Genomic DNA, 18,274 nt, shown 5'->3' on the forward strand with positions numbered 1-18,274 from the left:
AGGCTGACTTCATACAGAGAGATACACAGAAGCTTTCCTTAGCTCCTGCAGGTCAAAGTAATTAAGTCATACATGTATTGCCAATTCTTTCCAAATTTTTAATAAGCCTATTATGTCAAAACTATGCTCCAATTTTCAGATCAAGATATATGCCAGCTACTGATTCATTCTGAAGTTCCTTCATACAGAGAAAGCTGTTAATCCCTATGTGGGGGGAACTTCCTGAATGAACAATGCTGCTGCCGGACTAAGAGCTGCAGCCTGCACTCATTTTTCCCCACTGGAAAGGTATAGAACACATTATATCTTCCACCTCAAGAAACAACATAACTTCACCGATGTCAGAAGAACAGGGAGGGGGGAAACCACACTGCCTCTCCTTGAGCATTTCCTGACAGTCTTTTCAATAAACACTAACTTGAAGTTTTACTCTCTGTGATCTGACAAAATGGTTGGCAGACAAGAATTATTCTTTCTTTTTTGCTTTGTGAAGAAGAGCTTTTGTTTTCAGTCTAAAACAGCACTGGAAAGGTCTCTTCAAACTGACAACACACCTATATTTGAAGAGCTTTATTTCCATCAGATTTTTTGTCAAGTCATAACCTGAATTTAAGATCCCATCTTTTGTGTCAGTAAAATCAAGAATTCAAAATTTTAATCCCAATCAAATACAAAGTTTGTTCATAACTTACAACCCCCAACTGGAGCTCCCTATTAGTGAAGTTTCTTGCTTTTGAAAGCCTCACGGTATTTTACAGACAGTAAATCACACTCGCAACTCCTGCTTGCCTTCATTCATGCTGCATTTCTTGCCTCTACCCTCGCATCCTGAACTGCACACCTTACATTAGCCCTGTTTTAAAGGTAGGCACACAGGGAGTAAGTTAATTGCCCAGAGTCCCCTGAGTCAGTGGAAATGGAATTTTCATTTCCTGAGTCATGTGTTTTTATCAAGATATTACTAAGAATCAACCAGAATATTACCAAGAATTATCAAGGTTTTACTAAGAATTAAAGTTGTATTTACCCTGATGACTGATAAGACAGTCGTTACAGTTCAAGTTTCTATGTCCGAAAAGAAATTAAAAGAAATTTGTTTTCTGATCTCCCTAAGGACTAAACTGTGCAAATGCCCAGCAGATTTTTACAGAGTTACCTCTACCCTAACAGGAATAAAAACTAACTCAAAGCTCTGTAAAGCAGTTTTAAACTGCGATTTAACTCAACATTAAGTGTTTACAAACAAGAGTGTATTTTTTATTTCTCAGAATAGATCATGCTTTACTTCTACTTTACTCCCATTGCCATAATCCTTTATGTTATTCAGCAACAGCTTTCTAAAAGCTAAATGGTTAACTACTTGATAAATTCTGTCTTTAGCTACGTTGACTGTGCTGAAGCCAGAGTCACAGGGGTAGTACAAAGATGTAATATTCCCTTTAAAAGGGAATATTAATACATCACAGTAACAAATACATCATGTATAAACTGTACCTTCAAAACAGTTTAAAAACATGTTAATATAGAAGAGTTTTCAAAACCCTGAAAAGGCAGGTCTGTTACAGTGTCTAACCCATGGCTTCCCACGTAGCGTCCACACACCGACACTGACTCGGAGCACTGGGGTTATTTCCAGTTGGAAGCACATATGGACACACTGCCCGTCTCTCGGGTCTACCCACTTCTGCTCTTCTTGGGAGCAAGCGGGATGTCGAGAGGGTGGGGTAAATCCTATTCCTTAAACTGGTGATAAAGATTTCTTTTACATTTCAGCCAGTTTATTTTGCAAGAGAAGCAGAAAAGCAGACAAACTTAGAGGAATGATGCAAATAAAATAAGCAAACATTCAATCTGCTAGTATTTATTGTATCCTGCAAGCATGGACAGTACATGAAGCCAAAGCTGTCATGTTTTTCCTTAAAAATAAAAATCGAGCCATTAATTCTTTTTTGGTTTTTTTTTCAAGATATACTGATATTTCCTATGACTTGCAAAGGTGAAGTTTTTACAGTTAAGGTGGTCACAAAAGAAATGCTACGAACAAGTTACCAGATGATGAAAAAGATTCAGAAAGACACAGTTCTTTTTTTTCCCCCTAAATAAACTCGATAAGGAGAGAGGGGAAAAAAAAATCCATCAAAACCTTTGCAATTACTTTAACTACTTCACAAGGAAAATTAAAGAAAAAAAATCCCAGGTCTTTAGGGACAGGCATGTAGGGACAGTACTGTAACTAACATTACTGGTATAATTACGAGAGCACTACATTGCATGTAAAAACAGCTTACATACGGTGTTCCTGTAATGAAATTCTGTATGTCAGTCCTGAGGCATAAGGACCCCACTCAAAACCAGATTTGTATTGGAAATGAAGCTCAAAATGTAGTATAAGACTTGAACAGAAGTAAACTAAAAGACTTCAGCAAGCTTTCCTAAGAAGCTCAAAGTATTTCTTTATTTCCAATCTCAAGTTGAATGGTTATTATGATTTCCTTATCGAAGTAGCAAGTCACACAAAGATTTAAAACCAGTCTAAAGCTCAGAATTTAATTATAGCCTGCATTAATGCATACATCTCCCAGAAAAGTGATTTTGAGAGCGGCCCCAGCTGTAATTACAGAAGAACCTCGCGGCATTCCAGCCACTTGGAGGCGGAGGGGCACCATGGGTCTAATTTTGAAGCAAATAATGAGAAAGCTGAAAAGTATGACTCCATATATTTGGAATCATCTTGTGGTAATCAAGGTTACAGTTCCTTATATGGTGTGGAGAGCATGAAGCACACACAAAAAAATAGATTAAAACTACGGGTTATAAAGAACTGCATCTATTGTAAAACCCCCCTAAACATACCCCACCGAGCAGCCAGCAACAATTCTGTATTGCCTTGAAATACAAACCTTGCCCTAAAAACAGGGCTGGTTACACACCCGGCTTCCTACACTGAGTAATTAAAAAGCGCAATCCGCCGGGAGGCATGAATGAATTTTAGACAAACCCAGCATAAGGCAAACCCTCCCTTCAAAAACTGCTAGTGAGTAGAGGAGAAATGGGGAAAAGGTAGGAGAAAAAGAAAAATCTATTTAAAGACGTTGTATTTGTCTCTCTCTCCCTTTTTTTCCCCCTCTGCCTGTCTAAAGTTAGTCTGGCTTAGAGGATGCACTAACTTTCCCAATCAGTTTTACATTACAGCACAAGTCCAGAAATAGCTCCCAGCCGCCTTGGCCTCTAGCACGGTTGCCATGACAATGGAACCACAGTGCTATAAATAGCTCATCAGCACCAAATCTTGTGAGACACATCTGGAATGGGGCCAGCCCAGCCCTGGCCTGACAAATAAAAATAGGCACAGGCCGTTTCAAAGGCTGGAAAGGTACAATGAGGCTCGGCCTGCGGGGAGCGGCGGGTGGGGGACGGCATGGGCTGCTTGTTAGCACGAGATTTATTTGATAGGAGATCGGGAGAAGTAGAAAAGTTACTTTATTGTACACTAAACAGCCAGTCTTTCTCTAAAGTCCCTTTATTCTTTCTTTCTTCCCCTCACAGTCTGCAGCAAAACCATACCCCTTTTGAAACTGTAACAATGCAGTCTTTTGCCCAGGAGACCAGTAAAATAAGGAAAAACAGAAGAAGAGAGGTCTTCAGAACTTCCCCCTCTAACTATTTCTGTACGTTTTTGGCTCAAGCGTGTTTACGCGCTCCAGCGAGTCTGACGGGCATCCTGGATGGGATCCTGGATGGGATCCTGCACGGGCTGGAGCACTTTACTCCAGTTAAAGTCATTCACAGGCTGCTCAGTGCCTCATACAGACTTGCCCAAAGCCTCTGCCAGGCTGCAGTGAGCCGCTCTCCTCCTCACCCACACCATCGTCCTTTTGGACCCTCACCAGGGACAAAACCTCAGCCGTGGACTACTCTGAGGTTCCAAACAGGCTGTGTCTGCAGCTCAGGCCAGACCCGAGCCATGCCTTCAGAGGTGGAAGGCAGCATCAGTAGTCGTGGCATAACCCAGCCCACTTTCCGACAGCTCTGCCTGACAAAACTGCCTTTTGAGCAAGCATTTTCTTGCACTTAGTGGGTGAGAAAATGTATTTTTAGCACAGACTCTTGATCAACCCATTCAATTACATCCAAATTATCTGTGTGGGAACAGAATGTTATGTCAAAAATGTTATTCAGTGTATTTGTCAATATTACCCAACAGAAGACATTTGTATAATCAGGAGATTCAATATTTTCTACAGCGTATGAAAGCAGCAGCTCAGGAATCAGACTGAAGTTGTAAGACTTTGCTATTTCACAGACACTGGAAATAGTCGGCGTGATACAACACAGCGGACACCACTCCCAAAATATAAATCTTAGTTGCTCTATCAGAACCCAATAGAGACTACAGATGGTAATCAAAAAGCTGCAACTATAATAAGCATTAAGCCACAGTAAAATATCTTCCGTATGCCATAAAGGCATCATGCACACGCTCCACACAAACTGCACCATCAGCCCACAGGATTCCTTTAGGTCCCTACATGGATATTTTAATTTCTAAAAATTGTAGAGTAACTTCCACCCAGGCTTAAGGCTGTATGTAAACTTCCCTCCCTTTCCAGTTTGCTCAGTTGCCATCCTGAACAATGTATATTTCAGGAAACAGCAGTTTTCACTCAAGTATTTTAGAAAACGTACTTTATAACGTGTAATGCTGCACAATTCAGAATTTATCATTTTGTACAAAGATACTCCAAGTTAGTTTAAGAGCCTATAATCAACTGCAAGATTTGATTTAAATTATATGAAAAAATCCTATGTATGTGTTTTTTTCTCCCTTAAGAAAGCAATTAATAAATTATTATGAGATAGTCCTTTCTGGCTCATATAATGCACAAACTTTATAGTTTTGTCTGGGAGAAAGATAAGGGGGAAAGGGCTGCAGAGCAGAAAACACTGCAGAGTCACCCAAATCTGGCCAATACTCCAGTCCTTCACTGGAAGGGCCCCCCCACCAAGCCCCAGGACTCCTGCCAGTTCCCCACTGCTATTAGCTCTTCAACGTGACTCGATGCTCCTCATCCAGCAATGGCTTTGGAGGGATGCCTCCCCCAGGTACAACATTTGTGCTCCTTTATGCTTCCGACTGACCTGGGGCACACGTTATCCCACAGCCATCGGCCTGTGACTGTACTCAACCACCCGTCTTCAAATGAAACCCATTACCCACACAGCTCCCCCGCCGATAACTGACCCATATCCTTGAGGCTGCTCCAGCTGCCTTCACTCCTCCTTTGTGAACTTGTACAAAGGTATTTTCACACTCACAAGTACCAAAACAGACCGGTTAAAAACAACTCACTACCGCATGCCTCCGAGGCTCACCCCGCCACACAAACCTGCATATGTCAAATAGCTTCAGAACAGCCCCTTACCCCACCCCAGAAAATTACTTCCCCGTGCCAGGAGGAAACATAAAGCTGATCCAAATCCAGGGTTGGGTACAGCAATGAAAGGTAACGGTATGGATGAGATCACTACGTCGTGATCCGATTCCCAGGCAAGCCCAGGGCGGGAACGTGGTGTGAGTGAGTGAGGAGAACTTGGCACAATCCCTATTAACCTTTTTTTTTCTTTTAAGTGGGCTGCAAAGGAAGACAAAAAACATAGGAAAAAGTGAAGCAATTAAATGCTAATGTAACAAAATTTCTCACCTTGTTTTGCTTTCTGCCCTACTTCTTCAACTTTCCTTCCTGAATATTGGTGGGCCAAACACACTGGAGTCTCAGATCTAACTAATGATCCTGTCTCTTGCAAAACATTATCAACTATTTGCTATGGGATGTTATCTCTTCTCTACACTTTAAAAAAATTTGTTTGCCTGCATTTGTTTTTACTTATCCCTATGAACAAATCAGTATTTAATATAAAACAAGAAGTGAACTGATCGGCAATCAAAATGGTTTTAATCTCCTGTGACTCCCAAAGACTGTCATCCTGAAAGAACTCCATCGAGTTTGGTACCTTCGGTTATTTCAGCAAGAGCTCTGCCCACTGAAGACTACAGTTTTTAATTTTACACAAGGAATAAAAAGTTCCATTCTAATAACTTAATTGTAAGAAAAATAACAAACTGTTTCCATGGTCTTTACTACCTATAAAGCCATCAAGCTGGATTAGTGATAATTCAAGTGTGGCTGATTGTGAACTCTCCCACCCTGCTCCCCTTTAAATATCCATATTCTTAATGTATTTTTTTCCATGCCTGTTTTTTGGAAGGTAGAAAAAGGTCTGTATCTACAAACATGGTCAGGGATTTTCATGTTGTAAGCTGGTTTTAACAGTAAGCTGAACTCACAGACTTCAGACAGCAGAAGAAACCAACATAACCACCTCAGTGACTGCAACACTCCAATGCTCTGTGGGGCCTGAACTTGGAAGGAAATTTTAAATTTAATAGTTTTTCAAAATCTATGTAAATCAACGAGGTGCAATTGGGATCTTCTTAGACAGGTTTAAGAATATTTGCTGCTAACTTGGTCTAAGGAGACTGTTTAAGCAGTCATTTAGGCAAAATCCATATAAGTAATATTTAATGGAGCTTAAGAATGCCTCTATAGAATATAAATTTGTTAGAACCTCTACCCCCAACATCTTTGAATTCAAATCAGCAAATGAATGCTTGCTTCAAGTTCGGATGTCTTCTAATATGGCAACACCCTACGTGCTTTTTAAGTGTATGTCCCCTACATTAGGCTGCTCTGAGCAACTAGAACAGGTGAACCTAATGGGATATCCTTTCGTTGTGTTTTAACGAAGTATTTATATGAACCTTGTCCACATGGTCTTTAGCTCCCTCCAGTGCCATCAAATCAGTAGAATTGCTTTTGGTTGATAAAGACCATCATGCCCATATAATTTTCAAACAGCATTATTCTGACAAAATCAGAGACATCACTAAGAAAGAAAATAAAAATTAGGTTAATCATTTGAAATGTTAATAAAAGCATCCTCTGTCAATGACTGGCAGCAAAACCCACATCCAGTGAGTATAAAAGCAAAAAAAAAAACAACCCAAGAAAAAAAAACAAGAAAAAAAAAAAGGAGAGACAACCAAAGAGCTACAACTGAAGTAGGAATAAAACTATACTGTTTGACAGCCACGAAATGCTTTGTAAGCATTTTTACTGGTCTTTGCACTATGCCTTTCAGATGATAAAAAGAATTAATAAACTAATACTTCGTGCTTGTTTCCGTAATTTGAAGAAACAGCTATCTGCAAAAACGGGCAAATAAAGGCTCCGAGAGTTCCCATATTTTGCAGCTCGTGTGTGTCTTATATAACCTAAACCCCAAACACGGAGAATGCAGAATCAGGCACTTCCCCAGCTGCGATCGGAAAAATGGGCAACATCATTTTTAAGAGGAATTTTAGGGATGGAGGTAGGTGGAGCTGACGTGACCTCACGTGACAGAAAAGGAATTCTGATCCCAGGACTGAGTTTCCGCAGGAACTAGGGAAGCTCGGGGAAGAAATCAGGCCCCAGATGAGCCCAAAACAATGGGAGGACAAACGGCTGCTAATTTTTGAGCAGGGTGGTTGGGTGGACTTCGCTGCCGTATCTAAATACACTTGTACAGACAAATAGCTCACGTCTTCAGCACATAAGAATATAAATCCAATGCTGGAATTTCACCAGTAAGGCACCATCCCAACTGAGATTTTTGTTCAGCATTTTAGGAAATGGGACTTTGGTGTTTTTTTTGTTTTGTTTTTTTTTCTAAAAGGCAGGAATTTTGACTGTTATCCTGCTCACAGGAGGCTCAAACGTTACACTTCTACACTGGCATCACACGTGGTGCTTGCTGCAGGCACTCGGGGCCAGAACAGCAGTCAGTGCCTTCCCAGGACGACCTGTCAATACCTGTCCGGGAGCCGACAGCTTCAACAGCTCATAGCAACAGCTCATGTTTCAGGCTTTGCTTTTCTTAGAGGCTGCTGCTTCTCCCCCCTCCACCTTTGTTTTTTAAAATGTTCTTCCAACTTGGGAAAAACAACTCCAGGCCTCTGTAAAAGGAGGCACAGAACCTGGCACTAGTATTAAAACCATCTGTAAAGAGCACACCTCTTGTTCTGAAGTTATAATATAAAGTTATGTTTCTTTCTTTTTTTTTAAAACATTTGCTTACCATTAGTACCAGACTTACTTAAAAAGAATTATTTTAAAACAAGCAAATGTTACGGAGCTACAGTAGCAATTTTATACTATTAATTTTGACATTCATCTTTGGTTACTGTGAAAAGCATGGCCTGCAAATATCTGTTTCTGTGTTCTTCTGCCATACAATAAAATGAAGAAGTCAAATTTAAGTGCTTGTCTCTCCCTGGTACACATTACATTCAGGCAGATAAAAGGAGCAAGAAATCAAGCTTGAAGCCAAATTCAAAGGCAAACAATAAAGGTCAACGTACTACTTCTCTGGGAAAGCCATTCGCAGGGAGTGACCATGTTCCTGAAAAAGTGGAACTCTCACACTCTCCCAGAAGTTTAACACATCGAACAAAAAGAACTGCCAGTCATCTGGCTTCATGATTTTGCCTTTTGCTTAGATTTTCACTACTCTCCTGTAAAGGAAAATCTAATATAGACTCTCCACCTTCACTTACCCCAATGATAACATCGATACATACTCATTGACTACGGATTATTTCCCCAGCCTGCATTTGGATATTTAGTGCCTTTAAGCACTGAATTAAATCGACACAATTAAAACAAACTCCTCACAGAATACAGTGGCTTTACAAAGGCTCACAAACAGCACTAACTGAACAAGGGACAAAATACGCCATTTTAGAATCTTTAACTAACTTGACTAAACTTAATCTAAAGCAGAATTTTAATCATTATAAAAATATTAACTCCTTTAAATCTCATCTTTCAAAAGAGAAGACCGGCTGTAAAAGATCTTAAAAATAGTATTTAAAGCTCTAATCATTCAAATATCTGCTTCATATTTGCAAAACATATTTTAACATTTGCAAAATACATTTTTCAACATGGATTTTCTTAAGTTGTGTGCTTTTAAGATTAAAGTAACAAAGAATTTAGAGTGAAGCATACACAGGAAAAGTAAAATCCCTGACAAGGCACAACCTCAGCCTGTTTCCTCTCTCAGCCAAGAGTCACGTCTGCTCGTTTCAGCACGGAGAGGTTTTCCATGGCAGTTCCCTGACTCACAGACGAGCAGTCAGGTGCTGCAAAACATGGAACTGAGGCAGGGCTGGAGTAAGCGTGCGGAGATGTGTCTGGGTGATGGATGTGCACGCGTGAGGAAGAGCTGCTGGGTGAGTGCACAGGAAAAAGGAGGCAAGGGGAAGTTCTGAAAGGACTTTTAAAATCCCTTATTCTCTTAACTAGCTTAAGACAATGTTACAATGGGGAAGTGATGATGCAGCTGCTTCAGGTGAAATTAGTTCTTCTAAACTAGCTTATAGCCACTATTTATTGCAGTCATATAAACTGTTGTAATTGCCTAAACAATTACTAAATATATTATTCACAGAATGTAATTATTTTAGCTTTGTAACTTTAAAACCCCTTAACAGTAGAATGGATAGCTCTAGCTTGAAATGGAAGCTTATAGTCATAAGACTAAAGTTCAGGAGGTAAGGAAGGCGACACACGCACTGCCCTTGCAGTCTCAGCATCCTCACTGCTCTCTTTGTTGGCAGACTTTACACAGAGGCCAAGGACTGAGAAAGCCTGAGGAGGGAGTGTTCTCCCACAGTCCCATTCTTCTCTTCTGCCATGGGTCTCTGTGCTCCCAGGCAGTGCCAGAGCCTTGACCACAAACCACCCTTCCACTGAGGTTGAAGAGAACCTCTGCACTGAGGTGTAACTGTATGAAACTCTGCTGAAGTTAAATTACTGCCACATTCTCTGGAAAACTTAACTTTAGACCCCCTTTCCTCAGGGATGGGGGGAAGGAGAAAGGAGAAACACCTGTTCAAGCCATTATGGTTGCGAAGCAAGTATAAAATGGTGCAATGAGCTCTACGTATGCAGGTAGTGTGAAACAAACACACCGAGAGGTGGAAAAGAACTTAATCTCTGCAGGCATTAATTCTGACTCCCAGTGATGATGGTTTACACTTTCTTTTGTAACACTGAAAAGAAAGTATCACAAAGCTATGAATAACAACTCATTTTTGCACCACAAGTGGGTGGACTCCCTGCCCCCACACACTCGATCACAGCTGGGCATCAGGAATCCGAGGGAAAGCAAAGCCAAGCTGAAAAGCCCAAGGTGTGCATTCAAGTTCCAGAAAATTCCGAGATTCCACTGGATGACTAAAAGCCCTAATATTACCCTAGAAGACACACACATCTTGACCATCTCTTTGTCTGCAGAGGGCAGTGTCTCATGTTTTCATTTTAAATGGTTGAAACACTAAACCTAAATTATTTATTAATGGATTAAAAATTTCCTCTTCTGCATGAGAGGAACATTTAAACAGACTCAGGAAGAGAACCGAACTAAACCAGACACTAAAACTCATGGGTAGAATTGCTGCAGTGGGAAAGATGAGAAGGGGTCTGAGAAGGTATTTATCTTCCCCAAATGTAGTGCCTATTCCCATATCAACATATGTTAAGGGGCTTATGAACCCAGATGGTGCTTTGGCTGCCCTTAAAAGCTGTGCTTAATATCCAAGTCTATTATTTTGCATAAAGACATAAACACAGCAGCCCTCTTACAAAGTCTTACCGCAAAGAAGCACTAAAGGATGAATAGCATCCTTCAGTGTCGCAGTCTTGGTTCAAGTATGTGCCTGAAACTTAGTGGGCATCTGACATTCGCAGCCACAGATCTGGTAATAAATGTGCAATTCCAAGCAGGGCTTGGAAGCAGTCTCAGCAGAACAATCATGACCCAGCTGTAGCCTGAACTCGCTCACCTATTGCTCTGATACCTGTAACTATGCAATTTAAGAGTGCTGAAGACAATTCCAGGATTTCCATTTGTTCTGCATTACTGTAATTAGAGCTTCCAGATCATGCTTTGCACTAAGAACAGCAGCAAAGACTGCAAGGTGGAAGAGCCTCAGATCAGATGGATCAGATAGGGAGAAAGCCTGGAGAGAAAGCCCCGTGGTTCTGGTGAAAGAGATGTGTGCTTACATTACTTACACTGTATCAGGTGCTTATACATACACAGTCTATAAACATTAGGATCATATGTGAAACACCTTTTATCAGACTGCAGTGTTTTAACCCCACTTCCTCTTCTCAGCAGCAAATTATTAGATTCACCACAAAAAAGGGTGCCTGAGCACAGTACTGATGCATTACACAGAAGTTAATACTATGCAACTACTAAATATAGCCATTCTGTTTTCTTCCACATTTTCCAGCCTAAGACATTTCTGCAGCATCTTGAATGCACTCACTGCCCTGTATTGATTGCGATGCTCGAAGCCAGTGACAGGTGCAGAGCTCTCAGTATGGCACTTTTCTCTCACCCCATCCCACCCACGTTTACATCATATAGTTTCAGCTTGTAAAACTACAGTTACCGTCTTTGTGTAAATGCACATGCACAGGAAGTCCAAGGAACAGACTGCCAACCAGCAGATGAGAAAATGCAAAAAGATCCGAGCTGCTAACAAAACCATGCCAGAATTACGCACTGCATCCAAATACTGGTTTTAAGGGAACATCACTGGAGTACTTCTGCAGGTAAGCACAGCCTTCGTTTTAATTAGAAAAGATAAATCCCCTCCTCTGAATGAACTCACTTCCATTTGAGAGACTTAAGTTTTATTAACACATCTTATGATTTTCTGTGTCTTTTCTTAAAGACAATAGCATGGGCAAGAGGGGAAGAAAAAGGCAGATCTAGTTTGCATTCGGGCACTGACTTTCCTGACTGTGGCTCCAAACACCAAGCTTTAAAAAAAATCACCAAACAAAACACCCAGCCACCCCAGCCTCACACTGCTCTGCAGAAGATCTTCCTCCTGTTACCTACATTCATTTGTATCAGTGTGAGCTGCAGATATTTACTGGAGCTACAGTCAGAAGGTATTCTAAGGGAGAAAAAAAAACCCCTTCAACCAATACCACAACTGAAAAATGCAACTTTTCTAATGTATTACTGATTTCTAAACAAGCATGCAGGGAAAATGCCATCCGTTTACATAGACACAGATGTGTCTAACCCTGTAGAGTAAAAATCTATCTCAATTTTCCGCATATCCAGCATTAATCCCTTACAATGCCTTGTGGTTTGGATGTTAGGAATAAATATGAAACAGTTCAGAATTTAAAAGATACACTACTTAAATGTGGATACAACAATCTGGTTCACCCTGAAACCCATATATGTATAAAAGCAGCATATGCTTGTACAGATTCTGGTAATTACAGAGTTTTGTTTCAAAAAAACATCATGTTCATACAATATAAACATGGTAATTGTCACTATCTCACAATCTACACTGTGATTTCAATTATGCACAACAAAGGGACTGCTCATGAGAACTGAACTGAGAGGGTAAATTGCATCCCTCATAATAATAGTAACAAACCTGTGTTCATTAGTGTTTGTTTATTTGTTTTTTAAAAGGTATTTGTTGAATTATTACAAACACCTCTTAGAGACTGCTGAAAAAAGAAAAATGTACTGGGTGTGGCATTAATCTTTCATTTGTGAGACTTGTCTTGAGGGAAATCAGTTTCATATTCTTTAGAGCCATGTGACTTTATCAGAAAACCACAGCGTACAATTCTGGCATAATTAGCAGGACCTTCTTAAACACAGCCCAGAAGAAAGCTCTGAGGGAAACAAACACATTTCACATCATTAGGGAAAGTCAGAACTGAAATGGAGGTGCCAGCCTCTGCACAGAACAGCAGAAATCCTACCTATTTTTAGTTCACAATTCCAATAAGAAAACAGCTGGGAGTCTAATGAAATTATCTTGGTGACAAATTTAATGGACTGAACACTAAAGTTACTATTTTTAAATAAAGTTCCTAATTATCTTCCAAAACAAGAAGCAATTAAGCAGCAGTGGAGCTACGGCTTCCCAAGCGTCTGCTAAGGCTTGGCTCCAATCAGATTGAAACTGGGAAATGGCTCAACACCTTTCTGATCCTAAAAATTGGTTGAGGGCCAGGCTCGGGGTTTGGTTGGGTTACTTTTTTTCCTTCTTAGTTTAATGAAAGCAGCTCTGCTTTGACCTGTCCAGTCCTGCCTTGCCCTGTTTTTCCCTGCCTGTTCCCAACCACCCTCCTTAAGAGCTGGGAATGCCTCGGTGCAGCTGCAACATTCACAACCCGCCTGTGAGAGGAGAAGGTGGAGAGGAAAACAGAGCTCGGAATGTCTGAAGAGAGCTGGAGAAAATGATAAATGGTAATAAACTGCTTGGATCTTGGAGCAGTTCAGCTCTGGGGAGAAGGGGTGGACAGTGAAGTACTCCAGAAGGGTCAAGGATCTCACCTAGCAATGAGTGCTGGAGGAGCACAGAGGAACTCACAACACGAAGCACACCTACATCTGCAAATTTACTGAACAATCACATAAATCACAATAAAGTGAGGTATAAACTGACATGTTCTTCTCCAAATAGCTCTTTAAAACTACACATTTTAATTACTGGTTCCCTTGATAACACACTGTTATACTTGTAACCTCACCTATGACTATTCCACACTTCATATGCCTTGGTTTTGAAACGAACTTTTAACAATAGGGGTACAGAATTAGAATTAGCATTGAAAATACACAGACAACATACCAGTATCTACATTTTAATGTGACATACCAGGATCCTGGAGTCTGGAATACCTATTTGGGCAATATTATCATCTATGCTAGTGAGACAAGAGAAGATCTTAAATCCATCTTCTCACCCCTTCTACAAAAACACTCCATTGTGTCAAGATTCTCGATGACTTTGCAATACTTCTTTACATTTTTACCAAGACAGATTGAACAAGAACACCCTTCACTCATCTGATTTCATTTAAAACCTCACACTATCCAAAATAATCCAAGTGGTTTTGCAGCTGTGAGCTTTTATATTCCTCTTGAAGAAGAGACATACCACAACACCAATTTACAAATGGAAAAACTAAGTTTTCACCCAAATCTGGCCTTTAGTAATGAAGTATTTGGATCCTGAAGCAGTTCAGTGCTGTGAAACAGAGTTCTCCAGCAAAATGGAGGAGAGAAGCCATTCAGGCTGAACCAGGAAAAGAACTGAGACTGTACACCTTAACTGCAAAATCTGTTCTTTGTGGCACACAGACTGATAGGCAGAGCTAATGAAAAGACCAAAATAAAATAACTATCAGTAGACTTGAGCACGATTGGTTCACTCTTGAGATTTAATCTGATGAAAGAACATCCAGAGAGCAGCCCCACTCTCTATGAGGCCATGCAGGAAGATTGCCTTGGCAGATACGAAGCTCCAAGATGCCTAACCTTTTCACACTGTCCCTAATTTTGTAACATCGTAAGTAAGTAAAATCCATCTGAGATGGATTATGTCCAAAGTGGTGGACAGTGTGTTCCGGACATGGTCTGCAGCAACTTTGCAAGTATTACCAACATTGGCAATATATGAACAAAAACGCCAAAATAACACAACTCGCAGGGATTTTGTGTATATACTGCTATTTTAATTTATTTCTAAAAATAACTTAGGCTTCAGAAGAGTTTGTTCGGTTTAAACTGCAAAACCACCAGTCTCTCAGCAGAGATCAGACAGCACTACCTAGGCAGCTGAACCGGGCTGGACGCGGCTCCCACCAGCACTGGGCTCCATCGGCAGACCCTCCTCCAGGACTCAGCTCCTTCCCTCCCCCAGCTACAACAGCCTTCCTAAAAATAGCCCTCTGCTCTGTTTTACTCCCGCTGCAGTTTACATAAGCCCTTTGGGGGAAGGGGAACCTTGCAGAGTACCCAAGGCACTTCACAGCCTTCACAAAACGTTTACTGGGCAGCCAACACGTTTTAAGTGTAAATTACCATCCAGACACCGAAAACCCTGACTTGCATAATGAACACACTACAGTTTAGCTTTATTGGTGGATATCCTTGTCTAAGACTTAATTAGCGTACAACAATACAAATACAGTTAGCACAGATTATATTTAACTATAACTGATTTAAACTCATTTCAGCTACAAAAGCAGTATATAATGTTCTACAAAGTAATCAGTTGAAAAATGGTATTTCAATCACAAAACCTATCAATGACATCCTGCCTACAAAATTATTCTTAATCACATGTAAAATAAGCCAATAATTTCTTCCAGTTTATTTAGGACTTAGTCACATACTATAAAAAGTACTTGAAAAGCTTCAGTTTGATAAACTTGCTCACCTAATATGAGCTTAATCTATTTTTTAATTTTCAGCCTGTTCCTCCTGAAGTATGGATTTTATGACCATGTTCTCTGCATGCAAGCACATGGTCTCAATAAACTTTTGAGCCTGCTGGTAAATTTATACCAAATGTACAGCAGAAATCTTTGTCGGGGTCTCTCAAAACGAGTAACTTCAGCAATACCTGTGAATGCAGGCAAACACTCAGGCAAAAGTAATTTAAATGTGAAGTCCCCAGTGAAGGAAAGGCTTCCGTGTCTCATTAAACAGTGGAGTTCATAGAGGAGGAAAAGGAGGGAGAGAACGTGCAAGTCAACTGCATTGAGTGCTCCCTCTCCCTGGGACTGGCAATGATGTATTTGCAGTGTTTCACCCAGGGAATAATTGGGAATCGAACCTGGTGCTTTCACATTGTACCAGCAAATGTACTGGCCTCATTTCATCCTTGTATCAGAATTTTTCTGTTGCCTCCTATCTTTTGGAACACTGTTGCTTTTAATTCCTTTTTTAAAGCAAGTCTTTAATGAGGTTTTTACAGTATCTTTATAGGTCTTAGTTTGATAAAAGTATTCTCCTAATTGTCGTCTTCTAATCTTGAAATGTTTCTTTTCTGCAGCAACACAGCATGAGTGATAAGGGCTCTCATAAAAAAAACCCTCCGAAACCAACAAAGCAACAACCTATGCTCAAAATGCTGCTGTGCTTGCTGACAGCGAACATCAGAAACAGCAGATCCTAAGGTCAGGCAACAACTTCCAGCAGGTAGGCACCCACCAAGGTGAGTAAACAGCAAAATCCTGAAAGAAGTCCTAAAAATACCTGTTCCACCAGCTCCACATCCACCTGGGCAGCCATTTCATCAAGCCTTTTCCTGCTGGAGCAGCATCTACTGGGGCTTACTGGCAGCAGCCAGACCGGGGGGGTACCCCGTCACAAGTGCCCCACAGCCAGCCCAGCACTGTGCCCACATCGGCTGCCCCGGCTCTCCTATCCCCAATTCCAGCCAGGGAATGCCAACCCAGCCGTTACACAGGTAATGCTTCAGCCAGCGCTGTACTCTTTCTCCTTTCCTCAAGCATTTATTTATAGTGTGCCCTGTATTTTGCACCTGCAGATCTTCCTCCTGCGGGAGGGATTCCTAGTGAAGGCTGCTCCAGCCTGTTTGGAAACCTTTTGTTCCACCTGTTTCTGTATCATATTGAAATGTTTCTTCTAATCACAGCTCAGAACAAACCTCATTCAGGGCTTTTTCTGCTTGCATAAAGGGAGGCTGCAGAAGCATGGCAGGAAAGGGTGAGTGAAAATTAATTCTCAGGAACTAACGCAAGTTTTAACAGTGGCTTTGACTGATTTGCAACACTTGGCAGCTATGGATTTTACACCACTATACTAATCCAAGACCACTATACCATTAACCCTGACACTAACAATACAAGATGTTGTTTACTCTGTTTTTTAATAAAGTTATGGGAATTATACAGCAAAACTGAGCATATTTTTAAAATGAAGGTCTAATACACCCTAGGTACATGGCAACCCCACAGAGTTTACATTAACACAACTCTTATTTTAACTTCTCATACTAATTCATTGTAATACACACACTGCTGTCTTTACAAACCCAGAGGATTTAAGGATTACTATGCACACAATAATCTACTATTTCACTGGTTCAAATTTACTCAAACTATGTGTATTTTTTTGAGAACTCAGATTACAGAAATTTCATCTGCAGCAAGAAAGAGTTATTTTTAGGGTGAATTTGTTGTGGTTTCCCTACCATAAAATAGTATATTCTGTGTCTAGTGAAAGGGCAATGCTACCTGCAAGACCCACACACATGAAGACAAACTTTCAGGAGTTATATAGTTCTACCATTCTGACTTTCTGAATGTGTCAAACCTCGCCAAACGTTGCACCTGGCTTGTAGTAAAAGCACCAAATGTGTGTTTAGCAGCTTTGCACCAGTAGCCTGACAGGGTGTTTACTACAATAGTGAGGTTCCCTCACTCCAGGAATGCGTGGCATCACTTGAAGGATGAAGGCTGCTTGGCAGAACACCAAGGAAACTGTGCAATCAGCGATATTTGTGAAACCTGTTTTTAATGAATTAACTCACAGGAGGAGAAACTCCATCTACTTTAAGAGAGTTCCTATAGGGATGAATCCAGCCTGCTGAATTTTTCTTGATCTTTACAATCACGAAAGAAAAATACAACTGTGTACTAATGCTATTTTAGCAGCTGCATTTGATGATCTTGTGTAACAATGCTACATACTGATTTCTTGAATAAATTATTTTTTGTCAGGTCTCTAACAACACCGATTAATCACTCCAAAATGGATTATGCATTGAGTCAGGGCTTTGAATGCAGACATGAAATCTTGTATACGAATATATTAGTTGTTTGAAAAATATTGGTCATTTAATTATATGGAGAATTATTTATGAAGTCTCAAAACTTAACAAATAATCAGCTAAAATAATCAACCAAAAGTATCAACTGTAAACATCTCCTTGACTAAAAGCTGGAAACACTGCATTGCAAAGTGGCAACTCTTCAACTGTTTGCATAGCTAACCCCAGGTAAACTTAGCTTTAGGTATAGAAAAATTGCAGAGTTACATGCAGAACAAGCACCCTGCTGGTGTAGTTCACTAATTCTCACCCTACTACAAATTTAAACTTATCCATAGAGCAAGAGACCAATATGACATTCACAGCATCTGCTCCAAAAAGCCTCAGTGGACAACAGATACTTTTTCATGTATTTCTAGCATATTCTTTCACACTATTAGTTAATGTCACAACAAAACCTTGGAGAATTGGAAGGAATGTGGAATGTGTTGCCACTAAAATGCAGAAATCAGTAAAAGTTTAATTAAC

The 18,274-nt window shown here is 40.4% G+C and overlaps 1 protein-coding gene across 2 annotated transcripts in view; it reads right to left on the bottom strand.

The window, feature by feature from the left end:
* GNAS (GNAS complex locus) overlaps positions 1 to 18,274 on the bottom strand; it is an 88,262-nt gene that overhangs the window by 9,114 nt on the left and 60,874 nt on the right. The gene's annotated exons all lie outside the window — the stretch shown is intronic.

Source organism: Nestor notabilis, unplaced genomic scaffold, assembly GCF_000696875.1.
Source record: "Nestor notabilis isolate BGI_N333 unplaced genomic scaffold, ASM69687v1 scaffold17217, whole genome shotgun sequence".
Taxonomy (NCBI): Eukaryota; Metazoa; Chordata; class Aves; order Psittaciformes; family Psittacidae; genus Nestor; species Nestor notabilis.